The following is a 20837-nucleotide window of genomic DNA, read 5'->3' on the forward strand; positions in this document are numbered from 1 at the left end:
CTTTTTGTTAGAGACATGCTTTACAGTATACTGTTTTGAACATTAATTTTAGGTGATAAATGTTGAGCTCACAGTAAATCTAGTATCTTGAGAGTGTTTTATGATTAGGATAACGTCTCATTTTTATTGACAGGCTTTGATTATTTGTACATGTGTGCACATGCGTTTGTTTTAATAACTGCTAACAAAGAAGATTTTGTGCACATGAAAGACATCCGAAAACTTAATCCAACAGCTTGTTACCAAAAACTTTGCAAAACCTCGTTTGATCATGCAGCATGTATATTTTCGTCCCGAGGTCTGAGTACTAATAAACAGAAAGAAAGCACAGTAAGCAAGTAAGTGTTATTTATATGTTTTATAGTTGATATTTTTTATTCAGTGTTCATCAGTCCAAATATCTCTACTTGAATCTGGTTAATTCAATTAAGGGCTAGCAAGCCTATTCTAGCACATCGGGTGCAAGGCAGGAAGCAACCCTGGGCTGCATGCCAGTTTACTGCAAAGTACTGTATATTCATTCACATACCTATCCTCATTCCAGTTTTAAAAAGGTTAGATCTCTTTAGAATGAGGGTAGGCACAGAAAGGGACTTCCATGTGCAAGAGAAACAGTGCTCAAATGCAGTCTGTTATGGCTGTGAAAACGTATTCTTAACTACTGCGTTACCTTGCCATTTCTTTATCCAAAGAAAATTGTACGCTTCTAAGCCCTGAAAAAAATTTTGAGCTAACCACAAATGCACTGAATAAGTTACATTATTAATTACTTATACTGTAAGTGCAACATGATCAGGCATATCACATGTATAAACATTATCATGACAATACAAATGAGATGAACTGTGTGTCAAATTACAATTATTCCATGTGTGGTATTATTTTAAAGTGCTCAGACAACGTGACTCCAAAAAGGTGGTACCAGGCTTAGAGTTAAGTAATATCAAACAAGTTAGAAAACATACACGTGGTACAGCATTCAGGTGCGTTTGGGGGACTGGGTTAATTAATGTGAAAGGTGGAGGATTTTATATTTTTATAGTTACTTCAAAGAGTAATTTATTTCATTTTTGTTTATAAAATATGTTTCTGATAATAGAATGCTACTTACATGTATTAGAAGACTACATTAAAAACATGCTTTTTAACAGTACTTTACAATATCAGGTAGTTACAAATGTAGCCCAAATAGGCTTGTGGCTACTCAATAGCTTTCAAAGGGAACAGATTCCAATTGATGTATAAATGGCCTGTGCAATTGTTAGTTGTTGGTTGTGGAAAGTCTATGAGTAATTGTAATTCAAATGTATTAAGATATCTTTAGAGTTAAAATCTGTTTAAGCCTGAAGGTTAAGTTGTTGGATACTTCGGACCGTGGTGGAGAGCAGGTCTGAGCTTTGCCAATAATTTACTGTATAGAGGTAGTGAAATATCAAATCTTTAGAATTTGCAAATGATGCAGCACTGAGGTTGTTTTTAGTGTAATGTACTGTAAATATTGAGTACATATTTGTTCCCTAAGCTTACAGAGTGAAGCTTGCATATGTTTTTCTTTTTCTTTATGGTTAACTTAGCTTCAGCAGCATTAGGAGAGAGCTAGTACGCATGTGGCTTGCAAGTGCAAGCATCTGGCTCGACATTTGAATGACTTGTATTGGTCATCAGCAGTAAAATAGGGAAATATACAAAATATTTAAGCTGAAGTGACCTATCTCAAGGTAAATCTAAAAAAGTTAGCTGATCCATAATTAATGATCAGCAAAATTGGAAAGTTTTAATTTGCATACAGTTTTGCAAAACTGACAGTCACATTTACTTGTGAAAAGCGAAACTAACTAGTAAGAGTTTTTTGGGGCTTTTAAAGTTTTATTGGGGGTGAAAACCAAGGAATATTGCTCTATAAAGCCTCACTCACATTTCTGTGTTTACTATTATTATTTTCTGTACTAAGTAATGCATGTAATCTATTTTACACCAATAAAACCAATTTTATTTATGCCTCTCATTCACATAATAATGGAGGAATGCAGTACACTTTTTAAAAAATTGACATGATGCATATTTTTCATGTGAAGACACACTATAATGCATCATTATCCACATTACTGTTTTTTTCCCACTGGAAAATGCCACTACAGGGAAGCAGTCTCCCCCCAGATACTTCGTATAACTGTCCTTTCTGTTTCTTGATTCCCACAGAAGCAGTTGATGATATGCACTCTCCAAATGCTGTGAGCTTCAGATTTCTTTTCTGTCTCTGATGCATCTTTAGGATTGCAATCTCTAAAATTGTCATCAGAATTTGTAAAGTTTGGTTTATACTGCCAGAACATGTTAGGCGGTTCAACAAAATGTACACACATGATAGGAAATGAGTGCTGTGATTTCTTTTTTCTCTAGAGATCTTTATTTAAATACTAAATGACAGACTAAATCATGCATGCAAAATTAACACAAGTAAATGTTTCCAACAGAACTAAACATCTTTCTTATTTTAATTTCTTTCTTTGTCTTTTGTTTTTCTTTTCTTCATTATGTAAAGCACTTTGAGCTACATTTTTGTATGAAAATGTGCTATATAAATAAATGTTGTTGTTCTTCTTCTTCTTCTTGCATCAATGGCACAAATTTCACTGGCAGCAAAATGTAATTTGATCAGCAATTTCTTTGTGAAGTAAGACACAACGATTCAAAGCTAATTGCATTTTGCATGAATCATATCCTTAATCATTATCTGTAATTGAAATCACAAAGAATGTTTGTGTGTTTTAAGATAGACAAGTTAGAAAATGTAACTTTTCGGACAAATTTACTTGAGCAACAAATGTGCCAAATGTCAACAAAAATGGTTCATTGGGAGTTGAGTCATTTCACTGACAGACTGGCATGGCAAAATACTAAAAAGAAGTCTACATGTAAGGTTAGATTTAGTTGAACTAGTTATTATCAGGACGTTATTTTACAGCTTTTTTGCAAAACTCAGGAGGTGTACCGTGAAGAGTAGATTGGATTTACCTTAGCAACTGCAATGTCAGAAGATAAAATAAAGGTGGACCAAGCAGGCCCCACCAATGCTTGGGATCTGATGCCTGCTGAAACTGGAAGTAAGTGAAGTGAATCTAAGAGGATTGTAGCATGTAGATATGATGGAAGGTTTCATTCAAGTCAGGCCGCTGCTTTCTGGATGTCATACTGTGGTCTAGCAGTCCTGCCATCTCAAAGCTGACAGCCATGACATGATCTACTGGGTTCCTGATAAACTGTGTCAGGAAGAGGGTGTGATATAGCCAATTCCTCCAGATGTTGTTGACAACTGAAAGCAAGCTATATACAGACAATTACAATTCAAGACAAATATGTTGACACCTTGGTGGTTATCAAATGAGTATATAAAAGAAAAAAATAAAATATAGTTAATTCAACTCTTGAAAACATTCAGAGTCTGCCTATGCACACATTCACACACAGTTTTTATACATTTTGTTAATTTGTGGTTATTTGTCTGTGAGCTGGGTTTGAAGCACTTTGGGTTGGACAGCATGACAAATACCCAAAATACAAAAGCAAGTCTACATCACAGTTGCTGAAAAGAAGCAAAATTAAAGTCTTGGAGTGGCCTAGTCAAAGACCTAATGTAAACCCAATATGGATCCTGTGGCATAACCTGAAAGGAGTGCTTGAAAATCTACCAATATCTATGAAGTAAAACAGTTTTGCAAGGAAAAGTTGGTTTAAATTCCTTCATGGTTATGTAACAGCCTGATTGGGAATTATCCCATTTCAGACAATGAACTTGCACCCTGCCCAGGGATTGTTCCTACCAGGTGCACTATGCTTGATCAGATTGATTCCAGCTGCCCTGCAACCCTGCTCAGGATAAAGCAAGTTTAGAAGATGGATGGACGGATGGATAGATGAATGTGTTAGATGGATGCGTTTGATTACAATTATTGTAGCTAAAGGTGGTACAACAAGTTATTAAGTATTAGATAGATAGATAGATAGATAGATAGATAGATAGATAGATAGATAGATAGATAGATAGATAGATAGATAGATAGATAGATAGATAGATAGATAGATAGATAGATAGATAGATACTTTATTAATCCCAGGGGGAAATTCACATACTCCAGCAGCAAAAAATATTAAATTAAAGAGTAATAAAAAATGCAGGTAAAAAACAGGCAATAACTTGAATAATGTTCAACGTTTACCCCTTCTGGTGGAATTGAAGAGTCGCATAGTTTGGGGGAGGAATGATCTTCTCAGTCTGTCAGTGGAGCAGGACAGTGACAGCAGTCTGTCACTGAAACTGCTCCTCTGTCTGGAGATGACACTGTTTAATGGATGTAGTGGATTCTCCATAATTGATAGGAGCCTGCTGAGCACCCGTCGCTCTGCCACAGATGTCAAACTGTTCAGCTCCATGCCAACAATAGAGCCTGCCTTCCTCACCAGTTTGTCCAGGCGTGAGGCGTCTTTCTTCTTAATGCTGCCTCTCCAGCACACCACTGCGTAGAAGAGGGCGCTCGCCACAACCGTCTGATAGAACATCTGCAGCATCTTATTGCAAATGTTGAAGGACGCCAGCCTTCTAAGGAAGTATAACTGGCTCTGTCCTTTCTTACACAGAGCATCAGTATTGGCAGTCCAGTCTAATTTATCATCCAGCTGCACTCCCAGGTATTGATATTTATATTTATTAGGGGGCAATTTCTTTTTCACACTGTTCCAGTTAGTGTTGGCTAACTTGTTCACTTTTTAAACAACATATGTGAAAAAAATGTGTTATTTTTTCCCTCAGATGTCTTTTATCTAATTTGAGGTTTTTGTTAAAGAGACAGCATTCAGTGTAACAAATTTGTATCAATTGAGGCAATAATGAACATGGCCCTAAACTATATACAAAGGGTTGTTATTTTATTAGTTAATGAAGCAGTACCAAAATAGCAATGCTTTCATAGTTTTATATAAAGTAATTTAGGTAACCAACAGACACATATGAACAAACAAGAAGATCAACGTTATGAATCCAATAGAGTAGGTATATGTGTTTATACTGTGTTCATAGTTGATATCAGTTCATAAAAATAAGATTAATTGATTGCATTGCCATTGTGGAACAGAGCTTAAATAAACTGAGGTTATGTAACCCCACAGCCAAAAGCCCAAAAAGCTAATGGAACACTCTTTAGTTCGGCTGCTTGAGAGGTATGTGTTTCATACTGCATGGAGCCAGCCAGATCTGTATTTAAGTACTAGAGGAGAAAGGAGTTTTCATAGTCTGCCAGCCATGTGTGGCAAGTCCCATATAATAGATGGTTAGTTTCTAGCTGGGTTGACATGACTTGAACAAAGTGAGCATATCACATCCTGAGTACCAGCAGGCTAAGACCAAGTAAACACTACAGTAACACATACTGAAATGGCATTTTTAACCACCAAAAATAAATCTTTTTTAAAAAGTTCTTTAAAAATGTATACATTTTTAAACAATGGGCTTTTAGAATACATTTACATGTAAATGCTTGACCGAGACGAAAACTGATGCCTTAACTGGCCATGAGACGATGATGTATGGACAGCATAAGTTAATATCCCAGTTGGGTTGATGCATATAATGGACGGACTGGGGGAGACTGGTTATCGAGGACAGTTTATCCCCAAGGGTGAAAGGTGACAGTGGTACAATCTGGACTCCCACAGTGTTCCATGGCACCTGTAGTTCGGAAGGGCAACCCTGTTGGGGGTCCTGGGGGCTGCTACAAGAAAAAGCGATGGATAAAGCAAAAGAGGGTGCAACATTGACAAGCTTCTGTTCCAAGACAGCTGCTTCCCCCAGGAAAGCAAACTTAGTCAGTCAGTGTCAGGCGCCCCTTCAGTGTAATAATAACCACAGCACAGAGAGAAGTGTGTACATTGCAGCAGGTACACATGTCATAAACATAGAAAGGACAGTCCTTGGGTGTGTGGGAACTGTTAACATTTGAATCTGATGATTGCATATAACACGGAACTGACCACTCTGTACTATTCTTTTCTCTGCATGTCCTGGAGTACAAAAGAAACAGCACCATGCACCCAAAAGTGAACACTGGTAAGATCGAAAAAAAAAAAAAACGCGGTCACTGATTACAATCGCAAGAAGGCATGCAAATGAATATGAATAATATGAATAATATTGCATCAGTGCCACAATGTTTTCCGAAATGTACTATATAGGTCATAAAATCAGTTATTCCAAATATCATATATACTTATGTCTCTGTTTTTTTGTCAGTGTGGCTTTGACATTATGGACCATAAGGTGCATACTAATTCAGCGTGAGCAGGAACACTCAATAAAATTGAATAAAAAAAAATTCAAGTGACAGTGAGATACGAAGAAGGCAGATTCACCAGCGTTTGTGTGTCAGCTTTTATCCCTCCAGATTTCCAGTTCCATTGTCTCAAAACACCAATCACATCTACAGTTATTCCCAGTTTCAGATAAAAGTAACCGCATCAGATCTGGGGCAGGGGGGGTTAGTGATGTATCGTGATCGTGACTGGGAGAATAAAAGTGAAAAAAAAATGATAACTTTTACAAGTACTTTAAATTTACACCGGCTGTTACAGACACAAATCAAATGTATGTTTTTATTGTATAATATTAACGATAAGAGCAGCTCATTACTCAAAACGGTAAATTTGCCGGGGAGCTTGTTTTGAACTCAAGACCTCTTGATTATAAATCAGTAGTTCTAACCACAGCGCCACGGAAGCTGTCGTATTGAACTTTGTGAGAAGCAGCCCGGACACAGACAGACGGACATCGTTTGTTCACCCAACACACATTTATTATTTACAATATGTACAAGAGTCATAGCACAAACCCAGTGCCTCCAACACCAATCCCCCAAAGTCCAGGCCTCTCTTCCAGTGCCTCACTCTTCAGGCCACCTCCACTCCTCTCCAAGACAACTCTCGTCCACTTCCGCCCGACTCCAGTTCCTGTCTGAAGGGAGGCGGTCCCTTTAAATAAGCACCCGGATGTGCTCCAGGTGCTTCCCGACACTCCTCCGCCGACACTCCCCTGTGTGGCGGAAGTGCCGGCTGTATCCCCGGAAACACTCCGGGTGTCCCTGCTCCTCTTCCCCCCAGCACTTCCTGGTGTGGCGGAAGTGCTGAGGTCCAGGGCTCTCTAGGCACTGGGGCACCCCCTGGCGGTGACCACGGGCCCCTACAGGGTTGAGCTTCCCAGCTCTGTACCCATGGCCCCCAAAGCAACCAGGGCAGTCGCCCCCTCGTGGTCTGGAGGAGGCACAAGCCCTCCTCCGGTCCTCCTGGGCGTCCCGGCTGGGTACCACCCCCATCCGGGTACCACAACTTGTACCTTTTGTGAAAAGTGTTTATTTGATATTTGGCCCTCAGCCTTCACACATTATATAGTTCATGTCTACATTTTGTTATTTATTACTAAAACATCAAAAAACGTTTCTGTTTTAATGATGTGCTTGCATAGATTGTTGTAGACACAAAACACACATCAAATTATTTCCCCTTACAATTCTGGGTAGCTCACTCCCAGATAATCAATCAAGGCAGGAACTGGGAGAACTTCTTGCCCGTTCTGAGGCGGTGGGGGGAATGGTATAGCAGGCTGCTTGCTGCTTGGGCTTATCGACACATTTAGAAGACAAAAGACGCTGACGGAGATGTGCTCAGGGTTTTAAGATGGGCCGGAATTACGAGTTTTTTCGTTGGCTCTGGTAATTCTAGTGTTAATGACCTGGAATTGCTTCTGCCATGCTCATGACATCAGAAGTACTCCCAGGTCCAACATAAAAAAAGCCATCTCACCTCACTTCGGTGAGCCAGAGTCAGGAGAAAGAGGATAATTGTCACTGTGGAGGTGGAAGAAGACAGAAAAGCATTTGATTTATTAAATTATACTGTGTGGACTGACCTATGGGAAAGGTGCTATATAAATAAAATGTATTATTATTATTATTATTAAAAGCCTGTCAAGATGTTGTTATAAGATAAAATTACTTTGTTTTAACTTGGTACTGCGCCTGGGGCAGTTGTGTGTGGTGTTAGGGGGTCACTTGCGCCCCCTAGAGTCCACAATTGTCATGTGATTAGACCCTGACTTAAGATTTGCTGTGTTAATGTCTCCATCTTTACTGTGGGGACAGTCCTTTCTTAACTTCTCTGCAGCAGCAGATGGCTACGACTACTTGTTACACTTGAATATTTCACTGTATTTATTTTGACAGGACTCCCAGTCTGTATTTTTCAAGGCTTTCCCAGCATTATATGCATGTGTAACCTTTACCAGCAGTCGTGATTCATCATCTGTTCAGACGAGGTAGCCCAGTTGTTTTTTTCCTCTGTCTTTTGGAATTACTTTAGGTTTTGCACATACAAGCAAGCATCGATTTTGGCTCTCAACCCACACATGCCCAAATAGAAAAGATTTACATATTTTCAAAATTTCGCAATAGATGACATAGATTTAGAAACGGATTTGAAAACTCTAGTGTGGAATAAAAAATTTTAAATCAACAATGTTCCTTTCAAATGTATTTTAATTAGTGTGAAGTACGAGTAGATACTCCAGCCAATTCTGTGGTGTAATGGAGTCCCAGGTAACCAAGCCTATGAACACATACACGGAAAAGTTGAAAAGGAATGTTTCTTTAGTTCAACTGGATGAGAGACATATTTAAATACTCTTCAAGAAGGGCAGGACCCAAGTTTCAATATTCAATATGATGGCACTGGCTTTGATCAACAAAACCTATTTCATTAGTACTGTGACCCTCATTTAGCAAACTGGTGATGCAGACAGCTCCGTGTTGAACTGCGCAAATTTCATTGGTTTTCAGTCCAACTGAGTCCAAAGGAACTGAGTATCCATGTTAAAATATCTTAATAGTCTCTTTGCTTTACAAACATTTTAGATCTGAGGCATTTTTGTCTCCTACATAGGGAGAGCAGGACCTGAGTCTGAATCCTGGAGAAGGTGCAGTTATAAGTGTGGAGGTACCTGTCATGCAAAACAAACCCTGCTGCAGTTTCACAAGGTTACCTTAAAGGGTGGAGCAAAACTATATTTAATGTGATCTGGCAAATCAGACTATAATTTGGAAAACAGGCTTTGATTGTTAGATTAAGATGATGACAGATAGCAAAAGTTAAGCAAACACTCAAACAAAAGGCTTACAGAACATACATTTTTCCTGGAACAAAGGCATACCTTGATTTGCTTAAAGGAATTTAGTCTTATCTAATGTCATGGAATCTTCATAGTTACTGACAAAGCTTATCCAGATGTTTTCTTCTACTCAAATGCACATGCAGGCAAGAATTTGTCCTGTAAACTGTCCACTGAAGCATATACAGAATTCTGAAATAATAATAAAAAAAATCACACATCTAGCTTTATTAAGGTCAAGAATATGCCCTGCCTTTGCTTACACATACTGTAGATGTGTTTTGAATCACTCGATTAGAATTACAGGTAAAAGAGTCCGAAGAGGTGAAAATTGAACAGTATGTGGAAAAATGCTTAAGATAACACTTTAAACTTCACTACAGTCATGTAGTAGTAATTGCTAAAGCCCCCCAGCTGAAAACAGACCAGCCTGTTCACTGTCATGCTTGGAATTTGCACATTTTTCTCATGTCTGCAAGTTTTTTGTTTTTTTTTTGCCTCACAGATATTCTGGTTTCATGAATGTTAAGATAATTTTCCTACAGTGAGTGAGTAGGAGATTTTACCAGGTTGCACCTTGCAGTGGACTCCATTCAAGCTAATGCTGCCAGGATAGGCTTCAGGTTCTGTGACCGTAAATTGGATGAAATAGATTTTATAATAGATGGGTAGGTGGCAATATGCTACTGTCATCTGAAATCTTGACATTGTCACACATGTAATCATTCATTAAATAGTGAGGCCTCAAATGGTTGTTCTTCTTTGTTTTGCAATCATTTTACTACATACAAATGAAATATTTTTGAGGATTGGCTGTAAGGTCATTATAAGTTCCATAAGCGACCCCCCATTTTCCAATGCTTTACTCTAAATAACTACCAATTTTTGGATTATATGACATTTAGGAGAAGCAATGTGCTTAATCAATATAAAATATTATTATATAGCTTGAAGCATTTTGCTGAATATTTAAAATTACTAAAGTCAGTCATCTTCCAACCCGCTATATCCTAACACAGGGTCATGGGGGTCTGCTGGAGCCAATCCCAGCAAGCACAGGGCTCAAGGCAGGAACAAATCCCGGGCAGGGTGCCAGCTCCCCGCAGAACACACACACACACACACACACACACCAAGGACAATTTAGGATCGCCAATGCACCTAACCTGCATGTCTTTGGACTGAGGGAGGAAACCGGAGCACCTGGAGGAAACCCACGCAGACATGGGGAGAACATGCAAACTCCACGCAGGGAAGCGAACCTAGGTCTCCTTACTGCGAGGCAGCAGCGCTACCACTGCACCACCGTGCTGCCCCTTAATAAAGTTCGCTTTTGAAATATTAGAATATGAAAACAATATTTAATAAGCGATAACACTTTATTGCAAAAATACATTTATTACTCATTTACAATACAATACAGTTTATTTTTGTATAGCCCAAAATCACACAGGAAGTGCCGCAATGGGCTTTAACAGGCCCTGCCTCTTGACAGCCCCCCAGCCTTGACTCTCTAAGAAGACAAGGAAAAACTCCCAAAAAAACCTAGTAGGGAAAAATGGAAGAAACCTTGGGAAAGGCAGTTCAAAGAAAGACCTCTTTCCAAGTAGGTTGGGCGTGCATTGGGTGTCAAAAGAAGGGGGTCAATACAATACAATGCAGTACACAGAACAGAACAATTTCTCAATATAGTAAGAAATAAAAAATATAAATTTTAGAAGTACAGAGCAGAATTTAACAGTAGATGATATATCCCATAATAAGATTTGGATTTGTATAGAGTCCTGGAGACCTCATCCTTCAAGCTGCCTCCCCCATTTGGCCATTCCACGGCTGAAACAGTGCTGGGCCAGCCAATCCGATGAAAGGACCCCTCTTTCCCACGATTCCCGCGATCCTCCATCTGGGATGACTTTTCCTTAGGCAGGCAAAACAACTTGGCAGGTGGGCCATGGCACCAAGTGCCACATTTGAGTACCGAAAAGAAAAACAGAATAAGTGAGGGTTAGTATACAATTATAACTGTCATGTTACTTATGTTTAAGTGCTAATGACTAACAACAGAGATGCAGTCTGTACAGTTAATCAGCAGCTCTAGTCAGGATATGCTAAACTGAAGTAGTGAGTCTTCAGCCGGGATTTAAAAGCTGAGACCGAAGGGGCATCTCTTATAGTAGCAGGCAGACCATTCCACAGTTTAGGGGCCCTGTAACTAAAAGCTCGACCTCCCACTGTTATTTTATTAATCCTTGGAATCATAAGCAGACCGGCATCTTGAGATCTTAATGTGCGCTCTGGTTTGTAAGTCATAATAAGTTCAGACAAGTAAGCCGGACCTCGACCATTTAATGCTTTATATGTTAAAAGAAGGATTTTGAAATCTGCCCTAAACTTAACCGGGAGCCAGTGTAAGGATTTAAGAACTGGAGTAATGTGTTCATATTTTCTTGTTCTTGTAATAATTCTCGCAGCCGCATTTTGGATTAACTGGAGGCTGTATAAAGAACAGTTTGAACATCCAGTGAACACCGCATTGCAGTAGTCAATCCTACTAGAGATAAATGCATGAATTAGTTTCTCAGAATCCTGTTTATTTAAAAAGCGCCTTAATTTCCTAACATTTTTAAGATGGAAGAAACATGTTTTGGACAACTTTGTAATATGTGCTTTAAATGACATGCTAGAGTCAAAGATAACTCCTAGATTGCGGGCTGATTCAGTAAAATTGACTGGGATTCCCACTGAGTTACATGACGACAAAATATTGTTGTGATCAGCGTCATTCCCTCCAACAATTAACATCTCTGTTTTATCTGTATTTAAAGACAAGTAGTTCTTATTCATCCACTCCTTTAATTCACTAACACAACTAATTAAAGACAACATTGGAGAAACTTCATTTGATTTAAATGAAAGGTATAACTGGGTGTCATCTGCATACGAGTGAAAATTAACATTATGTTTCCTAATGATAGATCCCAGTGGAAGCATGTAAAGTGAAAACAGTAAAGGTCCCAGTACTGAGCCCTGCGGGACACCATATTGAACTTCTGTGTATAATGATGGAGTACTGTCAGCACATTTCTGTACATATTGGAATCAATTTGATAAGTAAGAACTAAACCAAGCGAGCACGGTGCCTGTAAGCCCAACATCATTTTCTAGCCTGTGCAGTAAAATAGAATGGTCGATGGTGTCAAATGCTGCACTTAAGTCCAACAACATAATTACAGTGGACTTTCCTTCATCAGAGGATATCAGAATGTCATTTACAACCCGTGTTAGTGCCGTTTCTGTACTATGACCAGTGCGAAAACCAGACTGGAATTTCTCAAATAAATTGTAATGCATAAGGTGTGTCTGAAGCTGACTGGCGACTACTTTTTCTAGTATTTTAGGGAGAAACGGTAAATTTGAAATAGGCCTATAATTATTTAGTATATGTGGGTCAAGGTCTGACTTTTTAAGTAATGGTTTAATGACTGACACTTTTAGTGTATCAGGTACTGTGCCATGCAATAATGAACTATTGATAATGTTTAGGATAGGCGCTGCAAGAACATCCATTGCACTTTTTACTAGTTTTGTTGGCACTGGATCTAGGGAACAAGTAGTGGGCTTCATTTTAGAAATTAAACTTAAGACTTCCTGCTCAGTTACAGGATTAAAATTACTAAAGTGCTGAGTGCAACGTGAGACAGGGTCTGCTAAGCTAGTATTTGGTTTGTACTGTGATGCAGAGATCTGGGATCTTATATTTTTAATTTTCTCATTGAAGAAGTTAATAAAGTCTGTACTGCTAATGTCTGTTGGAATTTTGCACTGTTGATCTGAATTTCCATTTGTTAATTTAGCCACTGTTCTAAACAGTGCCCGAGGATTTTTATTATTGTTATCTATTAATGTAGAATAATATTCTGACCGAGCTTTAAAGAGGGCTTTTTTATATTTATTAACACTCTCTGTCCATGCAATGTGAAAGACCTGTAGCTTTGTTGTTCTCCATCTGCGTTTCAGTTTTCGACACTCTAATTTAAGAGCTCGAGTGTTTTCATTAAACCAGGGAGAGTTTCTATGTGCTTTGATCACTTTTGTTTTAAGGGGTGCCACTGTGTCCAGAGCATCTCTCAAGGTCACATTATAATGTGATGTTAGCTCATCTAAATTGTTTTCCGTGTTTACATTTGATGTTAACTGATCTAAATGGTTTTCCACAATTACACTCGACTTACTCAAAGTATCTATACATTTTGAAGCAGAATTACAATCTAGATGTCGCACTGTCTTTGTTTTAATCTGGGAGTGTGTTGGCAAGGGCAGGACTAAATCAAATGTAATTAAGTAGTGATCGGAAATAACTTCATTTAATGGAGTAATAATTAAATTTTGAATTTCAACTTTGTAAGTTATAATTAAATCTAATGTGTGGTTATGATTATGAGTTGGACCTTTGACATTCTGACAAAATCCTACTGAATTTAACAAATAAGTAAAACATTTGCTAAAAGTGTCAGTTTCCACATCAATGTGTACATTAAAATCTCCCATCAGTACTACGTGATCATAATTTATAGCCAAGTCAGATAAAAGGTTGCTAAATTCAGACATGAACAATGAATACGGCCCTGGTGGTCTATAGACTAGCACTATAATTGTGTTGGAATCTGTTTTAATATTTAAAATGAATGCTTCAAAGGATGTAAAGATGCCTAAATTTTTAGAAGTGATTTGCATTTTGTTACAATGAATTATTCCAAGGCCCCCTCCTCGACCTGAATCTCTAGACCTATGAAGGAACAAGTATCCATCTGGTGACGCCTCAGCTAGGGGGACAGTGTCATATTTACTAAGCCAGGTTTCGGTGAGAAGACACAGATCAGATTTTGTACTTAATATGATATCATTTACCAAAACAGCTTTAGTGCCAAGAGAGCGAATGTTCAATAAGCAGCATTTAAAACTGTATGCTTCTTTCTGAATTGGTGATCTACTTTTTGTTTTAATTTGTAGTAAATTTCTATTACAGATGCCCCTGGTGGAGGGTCTGGTTTTATCCCTTGGTCTAATTATACACCTTATTTTTTGGTTATCAATTAATTTAAGGTTTGTATCAAGACTAAATTTACTGGATGCCCCAAGACAAGGATTATGGGTAACAGCTTCCGGAAAGTAACAGGTGGGATAAACAACAGCCTGTGATTTAAGATCACATGACTGCGGCCTGGATGGTGCTCTAATCATTTACTACTATGTCTTTGTGGACATGGAGAAAGCATATGACAGGGTGACCTCGAGAGGAGTTGTGGTATTGTATGAGGAAGTCGGGAGTGGCAGAGAAGTACGTAAGAGTTGTACAGGATATGTATGAGGGAAGTGTGACTGTGGTGAGGTCTGCGGTAGGAGTGACGGATGCATTCAAAGTGGAGGTGGGATTACATCAGGGATCGACTCTGAGCCATTTCTTATTTGAAATGGTGATGGACAGATTGACAGACGAGATTAGACAGGAGTCCCCGTGGACTTTGATGTTTGCTGATGACATTGTGATTTGTAGCTTTAGTAGGGAGCAGGTTCAGGAAACCCAGGAGAGATGGAGATATGCCCTAGAGAGGAGAGGAATGAAGGTTAGTAGGAACAAGACAGAATACATGTGTGTAAATGAGAGGGAGGTCAGTCGAATGGTGAGGATGCAAGGAGTAGAGTTGGCGAAGGTGGATGAGTTTAAATACTTGGGATCAACAGTACAGAGTAATGGGGATTGTGGAAGAGAGGTGAAAAAGAGAGTGCAGGCAGGGTGGAGTGGGTGGAGAAGAGTGTCAGGAGTAATTTGTGACAGACGGGTATCAGCAAGAGTGAAAGTGAAGGTCTACAGGACTGCAATGAGACCAACTATGTTATTTGGGTTATAGACGGTGGCACTGACCAGAAAGCAGGAGACAGAGCTGGAGATGGCAGAGTTAAAGATGCTATGATTTGCATTGGGTGTGACAAGGATGGACAGGATTAGCAATTAGTACATTAGAGGGTCAGCTCAAGTTGGATGTTTGGGAGACAAAGTCAGAGAGGCAAGGTTGCGTTGATTTGGACATGTGCAGAGGAGAGATGCTGAGTATATTGCGCAAAGGGTGTTAAGGATAGAGCTGCCAGGGAAGAGGAAAAGAGGAAGGCCTAAGAGGAGGTTTATGGATGTGGTGAGAGAGGATATGCAGATGATGGGTGTAACAGACCAAGATGCAGAGGACAGAAAGATATGGATGAAGATGATCCACTGTGACAACCCCTAACTGGAGCAGCTGAAAGAAAAAGAAGAAGAAGATTCATTTACTACTATGTAATGTGACCTATTAACAAATGTTCACTTTGGAGTGGTCTGAGGTGGTTTAACTGAGACATATTTCTCTTGATATTACATATTTAGTATTAGACCTGTGAATTCTTCATATTAACAAGTAATTTTACCATCATGTCAATAAGCCACACTGCACTGTCATCAATAACCTATCCACTGATGCTTTAAAAGTGTTATCAAGGCTAAAAGTAGCTCTTGTTAAGGTCTTGTTACATATGAGTAACAGAGTAATAGATATATTAAAATTTTACCAATAAGCTTATGAATACTGACTTTGGCTTTTTGGCTTATTCTACCATTGACTTTATTGTATATGTGCCACACCACTTTTGTATTGTAATAACTGACCATTTGATTCTACTTGAGGATGACATTGTGGTGCAGTGTGGCATTCTGAGTTTTTGTTTGTTTTGAGACTGAATGTTCTAATGGAGGCCTGCATTTTGATGGTGGATTTTGCGGTTTTTCGAGATAATAACAGACTCAAAAGAAAATACATTTTTGGGGTGCCAACTCAGCGTCCCCATTTACTTCTAAGTCCAAACAAAAACAAATACTCAATGGTGTAAAAGGAAACAAAACTATTGAGACAGGAATAAAGTGGCTGGAATCGATCAGGCTTTCTTGTCTGCCTTCTGAAAGTCATAGAGCTCCTTAGCTGTAGTCTGGGTAGAAGTGATACCTCTTTCCAGTTGCCCTCAGTTGCCCTCACTGGGTGGTTTCTCTGTACTGTGGTGGAAGAAAAGAACAAGACAACGGCAATGACCCTTCTCAACCTGAGGTGGTATCACATACCTGAGAAGAACTTGGAAGGCTCTGATACACAGGCATGACGATGTTTAGAAGATCTTTAGTATCCGGAATGTCAGCCTGAAATCCCTGAGCCATCTGAAGTGGTACAGACATTGTCGTGCCTTCATTACCACTGTGTTGATGTGCATGGACTAATTCAGATCCTCTGTAATGTGGACACCAAACGATCTGAAACTGTTCACCCCCTTTATCGGACAGCTGTTAATTCTGTGGATGTGGTAGAATCTCTACTGTTTCCTCCCAGAGTCCAGAATCACCTCCTTTGTTCTGCTGATGTTCAATAGTAGACTACTGTCCTAAAACCAGTGTGACAGGCTTTCCACTTCATCATGGTAAGCCAGCTCATTATTGTAAGATATCAGGCCTATCACGCTGTGTCACCATCAAACTTGACGGTGATGTTAAAGTAGTGCACAGCTGTGAAGTCATACATGTGGTGGGGGTACAGCAGTGGACTCAGGACACAGCCCTTTGGAGCGTCTGTGTTGAGAGTGAAGGATAACAAGGTGTGGCCACCCACTTGAACCACCTGGGGTCTGCTTGTCAGTACTCAGCCTCAGGTCCCTGAGCTTGCTGATGAGCTTCAAAGGGTTTATTGTGTTAAAGTCCATGGAAAGTGCCTGCTTTGAGAGGCATTGAGATTCAAGAAGGAAGAAAGGAAGCTTCCACAGGCTGTATTGTGTCCTCCTGATGGTCTGAATTTGCCCCTTATAAGTATGGTTTGCCCGCCTAGTTAAAGGTCGTATTGTTAGGATGATAAAGCTTTGATGCCCTGTGTTACCAGAATAAACTCTGCCTACCTGCACTCTTGTTTGTGAAAAGCATGTTCCAAAAGCAATATAATGGTGAGATGGATGGGGATTACCTCTTTTTTGTGTGCTAAATATGCTGAATTTGGCAAATCTATTAATGCAGAACTCAGGATTTACAACATACTTGTATATTAAACAGGAAATCACAGGTAAGGTGTACAAATAAACATATATAAGAAGGGAAGGAGGGAACAAAGCCAGAGCAGATGAAGGAGAAGAGGTGAGAGTAAGTGAGAAAATGTTACCATTAGAGAAGATGAAGGGAGAGATTAAAAAGTTAGTCAGTCATTACAACATGGACAAATAGGTGATCCAAGGCAGAGAATGAGCTTAGATTCTTGCTTTTTTTTAAAAAGCTACCGAGAAACTGGAAAAAAACAACCTAAGGGAGTTATGGTTAGCATGAGGCCCGCAATGGTTTTCCTTCATTTATATGGTAACATGAGAACACATTAAGGGAACAAGGAGGCCCATTCTGACTGTGCAATAATTTGGGCAGCAAGGAAGCAATTCAAGGTGCCTGACTCTTTAATTAAGAAAGATAAGAAACATGAGTGCAACACACTCAGACGCCAATCAGTTGGTATTATGGCCTAGTGAATAGAGTACATTAAAGGTGTCACTTGACCTTTGATGTTAGAGGTGGTCTCGAGTATTAGTGCCAAGAGGCCGCCTGTCCAACTGAGTGCCAAAGTAATTTGTTTAAAGCTAGCCACACAAAAGCCATATAGGACTTTATACTGTAGATTATGATTGTAGTTTGCTCACCTCTTGCTCTCTCCCCTACCATAATCTTTAAAGTTACAAGTAAGAAGTAATGGTTATTCTTCAATATGTCTCAAAATGTGAAAACATGCTTCCATGTTTTAACCTGTGGCTTGACATAGAATACCAGTAAAAGAGCACGAGGTATCTTTGTTTTCAAATGTTTTTCCTGGGATACTGACATGAGTTCTGCGTTTACGCAATGTGTTAAAATATTGGCTGATTGTCAATAAAATAGTAATAGCTACCAGACTGTAGGAAAATTAGGGGTGTGTTCACTCGTTGAATAGTGTTTATGCAAAGCCTGACAAATGTACCTGAAGACAAAGTATTTACTTGAATGTACTTCCACCCTTATTTTACAATAGCCATGTGTTTATTCTTTTTAATGTTAGCTGAAATATCTTTTAATTTCAATACAAAGTCCAAATTGTATTGCTATTTTAAAATCTAAGTAGCAATTTTATTAAGGAGGCACTGTAATCATTAGCTTTTAGTTCATTTGTATGTTGTGTTGGCAAAATTATCTAATAACTGTAAAAAGTATCCCTCCATTCTCTAAACCCGCTTTATCCTGGGCAGAGTTGCAGGGAAGCTGGAGCGAGTCCCAGCAAACACTGGGTGCAAGGCAGGAACAGTCCCTGGACAAGGTGCCGGTCCATCACAGGTTGAACATACAGCCAATTTAAAATTGCCAGTCCACCTAACCTGCATGTCTTTGGACTGTGTGAGGAAACCGGAGAACCCGAACACACAGACTCATGGAGAAAATGCAAACTCCAAAAAAATGCAAGGAGGACCAAAGACATAAAACCCAGCCACTTTATTAGGAGGCAGCAGTACTACCATTGCACCACTGTGCCACCTGTAAAAATTATAATTAACTTAAAAAAACTCTGACTTCAGCTTCCTTAAATTTCTCAAAAACAAAAGACATTTAAAGTGAAAGTAACCATTATAAAAATACCTATGATCAAATGAAAAATGTTACAGTTTCAAGCTGCTTAACCTTCTCAAGCACAAGCCTTTAGGGCATTACACATTTACTTTGGTATTACACATCTGAAAAAATAATTATCATTTAAAGGTATTTTTTGGCTGAAAAATATTAAAAAAACGTGAACAAAACATGTTGATACATGTGTTCTGTTTTTAAGTCAAAACCAAATGTAGAGGATTAATTTTGTGACCTTTTCTTAGCATGTCATAGCATGGCATTTCTTATACTCTTTAGGTTTTGTGCTCCTATAGATGTCCTCATTTTTTTCTGAAAAGTCAATGCATTTAGAAGATCACAGATCATTGCAATCCTTTCTGGCAAGTGGGGCATGTGGCAGGAAATGGCCTGAACTGGGGTAGTAGTTAATCTCAAGGCTCGCTCACTCTAATACTGGACTAGTATTAGTCAACTTAATCTGAATGGAACTTGGAAGTTGGAAAAAAATGGAGCACACACAAATTCAGACACAGAAAGAATGTACAATTTCATCACAGACAGTGAACAGTGAGTTGAACAAATGTTCATAAAGTTAGCAGTGTTAACCCATTGGATTGGTTCAACTGAGCTAAAAATGTTTTGCTGCTGATACTGAGCATCTGATGTTTCTCATTTCAGTGTCCAACAATAGTCTTCCAGCATTATTGTATTCAACTTGCCTTGATGCGGCTTTTCCATTGTTGCAGTGTCCTGGTGAAACCTTTCACCATGTTTGTCACTAACAGTGCCAAGATTAGTAGATTAGTAGGTAAGAAGTCCAAATGTGAATGCAGAACTTTAATGACATGTTGCACCACATGGTTTGGGATGCTTGAAGCATGTTGCCAACCAGCTAGACATACTTTAGTCCTCTGTACTGCCAATAAAATTTTCAACATCTCTGAATGCCTTCCATGTGATTTCCTCCAGCATCATCACCAGATCTTTGAACTGCTTTTCATTGATGACATGTCTTATGTGTTAACTAACAGAATGTCTTCCTTAATCTTGGCATCAGTTATTTGTGAAAATATCTGTCTCAAATATTGAAATCCTTCACCTTCCTTGTCCATCATCCAAGTTTTATTTGAAGGGAGCAAAAATATCTTTGTTGGTTGTAAAAATGTGTTGTGTTTTTTCTACCCTGAAACCATAAGCTTATGGAGTAACCAGTCCTTTTTAATGTAACAAGACTCTTTAGTATGCCTGTCCTATTTGGAAATGAAACAATAGTATTTGGTATATCTGAGCTGAATTCCTAGTAGCTGTGCTACTACAGTAATCCCTTGAGATTTGCAGTGGTTGGGGGGCAGGACCCCCTGCAGAACCAAAAATCCACTAAATACATTTTGGGCCCATTATTACTGTATGTTTTAAGTTAATTGCACTAAATAGGATGCAAAAACTTTACAAATGTGAGAATTGTGCTTCACCCACTCAGAATATGGAACCAATGTAGGAAGTATTTTAAGATAGAGGAGCTTTTATCTCTGGCACCTCTGCACGAGAACCACCTTTTTCCACCATCTCAAACATATGCAGTTTTTAATGCCTGGAAAACATTTGGGATTAAATCACATAGAGATTTGTACATAGACAACGTCTTCGCATCCTACGAACAATTACTCTCCAAATTTAACTTTCCATCAACACATTTCTTTCACTACCTTCAAATTAGAAACTTTGTTAAACAAAACCTGCCCAGTTTTCCTCATCTCCCACCTTCCTCTATTCTGGAAAAAATATTGATTAGTTTTGAAGACTCAGACAGCATTTTTGTAATATATAAAAACATTTTAAAGTCCCTTCCTTTCAAAGATCCCAGAGTACAGTAAGAAAAGGATCTCTCACTCAACTTCACAGAAAAGGAGTGGAATATAGCAATGCAAAGAATCCACTCGAGTTCCATATGCACAA

The sequence above is a fragment of the Erpetoichthys calabaricus genome, chromosome 14 (assembly GCF_900747795.2).
Source record: "Erpetoichthys calabaricus chromosome 14, fErpCal1.3, whole genome shotgun sequence".
NCBI lineage: Eukaryota > Metazoa > Chordata > Cladistia > Polypteriformes > Polypteridae > Erpetoichthys > Erpetoichthys calabaricus.